Consider the following 3,935-nt stretch of genomic DNA (forward strand, 5'->3'; position numbering starts at 1 on the left):
TAACCCACCAAAAGTCTATTATCAACTCAGCAGCCAGAGGAGTATTAATACCAAAATGTAAATCAGATCGTGTCACTCCACTGCCCGAAACCTCCAAACATTTTTTGTTTCGCTCAGTGTAAAAGCTAGAGTCCTATAAGGATGAGCAGCATCAGCACCATCTGGGGGGCTCACCAGAAATGAGCCTCACCTCCGACCAACAAAATCAGAATCTCGGTTGTAAAAAGAAGCCCCAAGGTTATTCATGTGGAAGTAAAAACTTGAAAAGCACTTTGACCAGGCAGCAGAGGTGCACACCCTCCCTCCTCTTCCCTTGCTATTTCTCCAGCAAGCTTCTGTCTCAAGGCCTTTTCTCTTGCCACTCACTAGGTCTAGAATGTTCTTGTTACATATTTTCATGGCTCACTCCCTCACTTCTTTCTAGCCTTTACTCACTCAAACATCACCTTCTCTGGCCATCTGTGACTGCTCAATCCTTCTTTGAATACACCCTATTCCTGTGTTCCTGCTTTTACTTTCCCCATTAGAACCCGTCATTCTAAGTTTCAACACGGCATGTAGGACACTACTGTGTGATACTGGACCCATGAAAGCCACAAGGGTCCTAGCCCAGTCTAGCATGACGGGCACAGCAGTGTGTGCCTGCACTCCTAGCTATCTAGAACGCTGGCAGGGAGGATCGTGGCCTGTTAAAAATATCTATCTTGGAGAGCCAGCCGGTAGAGTGGTGTTTATGTCACTAGACTCCCACATGGTCGACCATGGTTCAAGTCCCAGACCTGACGGGTTGCCATCATGCTCTCCCTTTCTCACTCTCATCAAATTGAATAAAAATAATAATAGATAAAATGTAACAAATAAATTCATTAAATAAAAAGATCTATCTCTATCACTCTGTAATTATTCAAAAAGAGAGAAAAGAAAAAATCTTTTTTACATTTATTTATCCTGTTTTCTCTCTCATGTATATAATATATGCAGTATGAAGGCAGAAATTTTTGTCAGTTTTCTTCCCTTGGACCCAAAACACAGTAATCACTCAACAAATATTTTTAAATTCATAAAAAATTCAAAAATTAAGATTTTTCTTCAAAACGTTATCCAACAAATCTCGTAAAATGCTTTCTTACCATAGAAGTTGACTTTTTTCTTGGCATATCATTCAAAAATGTACTTTTTTTTTTTGGAGAGATTTTTTCACTATAGGGCATGTGCGCGCGCCAGACAGACAGAGAGAGACAGAGAGATAGAAAGCGAAAAATCATCCACCCCTGGGGGCGATGCCACAATCCCTTCTCCTCCATTCTCCTCTCGGGATCTTGGGTACACACACACACACACACACTCCCTGCGTGAGTTTTAAGCCACCTGGTCCAGGACGCAAACTGCGGTAAACAACGTGGGAGTCCAGTGACCTAGCCATTACACTAACTGCTGGTCCCCCAAAATGTACTTTTTTAAAAGTTAACACCTAGTAAAGGCAGCTGGATCCCACATGGCTGACCACATGACTGAAGTCTCAGACCCCAAGGCTTGACAAGCACACCAGGTACATGTGTGTGCATGCCCAAAATCCCAACAGAATGGAGGAACGGAAAAAGGACTATGACGTGACTATGTCCCATGGTGGGGTGCTTTCTCCCTCTCCCTTTCTCTCCCTCTCTCTCTAGCAAACACATGTGGCCTCTGGCAAAATTCAAAAATAGAGAAGGAATTTTCACAATATACATTTCTTCCAACGCTGCTTGTCTTACAAAAAAAATTTGGCACTATAAAAACTATTGTTCAGGGCCACCTCATGCCCTTGTGGTTAAGGAAACTAGATCCCACACAGTTAAACATGGTTCAAATCCTGGACCCAGTGACTGCTTCTCTCTGTCTTTCTGCCTGGGTAGCACATGCAATTAAAAAAAAAAAAAAAAAGGACTGCTCTTACTAAACTATTGTAATTCCAAGAAAAAAGGAGAAAATGGGAGAAAGAAAGAGGAAATAAATGAATGAATAAGAAAGCAGGTCTAGGGTCCATCCCATGGCCTAGTGGTTAAGGGAGCCGGATCCCATATGGCCAACAATGCTATTCAAATCCCAACACTGATGGCAATTTAAAAAATATGCAAGGCATAAGCACATGTGCCCCAGATGCCGATAGGTAGGAGAAATGGAGAACAGACTGCGGTGTGACCATGTCCCATTGGGGGTGCTTTCTGCCTCTCCCTTTCTCTCTAGCAAGTGCACATGCCCTCGGGCTTATAAAGATAAAAGGAAAGAAAAAGAACTGAGCTCTAGAGAGGAGTACTGTTATTATTTTACACTGTTCTTGATGCCTGGGACCAGCAGATGGTATAATGGTTATATCACTGGACTCATGTGAGGTCAACTGCGTGGTTCTGTGAGTGCAGAACCAGAGGCTTAAAACTCATGCCCGGTGCATATCCATGCATGTCCAAGATCCCGAGAAGAGAATGGAGAAGACGGAACTGTGGTGTGGCCATTCCCACTGGGGGGTGATTTCTTGCTTCCTGTCTCTTTGATGAGCCCTATAGTAAAAATCTCCCTTAAAAACAAAATATAAACAAAAAACACTGCTCTTGATGCTTAACTGATGTAATTTTGAAGTAGATGAAAAAAAGACATACCTCCTCAAAATCCCAGCAATAGCCTCCCTTTCTTTGCCTAGATGAGGACAAGCAGTTGTCATCCAAAATATTTCCCAAAAAGTTCTTTTTTAAAGAGACATAGAAACAGAAGATCCACATGAAATGAGATCCAATCTGGGAGGTTGGACACTGTATCTTCTAAATCTTGTGACCAAGCACAGCTGTTCACCAAGTCTCAGCATCTGAAGAAAGTGCTAACTGTGGGTGAATCTTCTCCAGAGAGTAAGACCTGCTGGCACAGAGGAACAAAAAATGGAGAAAGAAATACTACTGAATGCAAATGACGAGCTTACAAACAATGATCAGTTCTCAGGCTGCCAAACTTTGCAAGTTAACATTAAAAGATCACATGAGGGGCCAGCCTATGGCCTGGTAGTTAAGGCAGCTGGATCCCACACGGCTGACTACACAGCTGGAGTCCCCTGACCCTGAGACTTGAAAAAAACACCAGGCATATGTGTGTGCTTGCCCAAAATCCCAACAAGATGGAGAAATGGAACTGTGACATGATTACGTCCGGGCCGGGAGGCTTCCCCGTCCCTTTCTGTTTCTCTTTGGCAAGCACATGTACCCTCTGGTAAATTTCAAAAACAGAGAAAGAATTTGCACAATATGCATTATCTTTCAACACTGCCTGTCTTGCATAAAACTCGAAGTACCTTGGCTAAATAGAACTCAGTTCCCATGACACTTTCCTGCAAATAAGAAAGCATCAATTTTTTAAAAAATAAAAGAAATTCTAAGGCATAAGCTATTTGTCTGCTAACAGTCTGCCATTTAGAGAAGTAATAAAATTAAAACTAAAATCTTCTTGGTTCCAGCCAAGTCTTGTATTATGCAGACAGTGGTTTTTCAACCCCATTTGGAGGGCTTGTCTACAGAAAAATTGCTTGAGATAAATGATGACAGTGGTTAATATATAATTTATCTATCTTTTATTGTCCCCAGAGAATCCCAAAATCACTTAGAAAGAAACTACAAAAACAGCAAAGAATGTTCCTTGCTTTCAAGAAATCTGAAAAACAATGTTAAGTTTTCAATGAACAGGTCAGGTTGCCCCAAACTGGCAAAAAAGAAAATTTTGCCAAGTCTTCCTGAGGAAAAAGAATTTGTCAAACCACAGGTGTCAAAGCAATAGCTGCAAAATAAAGCTTTTGGGTCAGTGGAAACAGGAAAACAATGATATTAGGCTATATTACAGTTCAGACCTCCGGGGACATGTGGTTAGCAGGAATAAAATCTGTGTAGTATCACTGATGCCAGACAGATCACAGAATG

General features: G+C 41.7%; 1 protein-coding gene across 6 annotated transcripts in view; it reads right to left on the bottom strand.

Annotated features, from left to right (window-relative positions):
• The window catches only part of TMCC1 (transmembrane and coiled-coil domain family 1), a 201,610-nt gene extending 198,722 nt beyond the window's left edge, over positions 1 to 2,888 (bottom strand). For 2 of the 6 annotated variants that reach the window (XM_006160666.3, XM_006160665.3), the window contains exon 1: positions 2,637 to 2,888. The gene's annotated coding sequence lies outside the window, so the exon portion shown is untranslated. The remainder of the gene's footprint in view (positions 1 to 2,636) is intronic. The other 4 variants (XM_014592476.2, XM_006160669.3, XM_027776662.1 and 1 more) reach the window with 2 other exon arrangements.
• Positions 2,889 to 3,935: the final 1,047 nt, after the last annotated feature.

Source organism: Tupaia chinensis, unplaced genomic scaffold (genome assembly GCF_000334495.1).
Source record: "Tupaia chinensis unplaced genomic scaffold, TupChi_1.0 Scaffold000704_1, whole genome shotgun sequence".
In the NCBI taxonomy this organism is placed as follows: domain Eukaryota; kingdom Metazoa; phylum Chordata; class Mammalia; order Scandentia; family Tupaiidae; genus Tupaia; species Tupaia belangeri.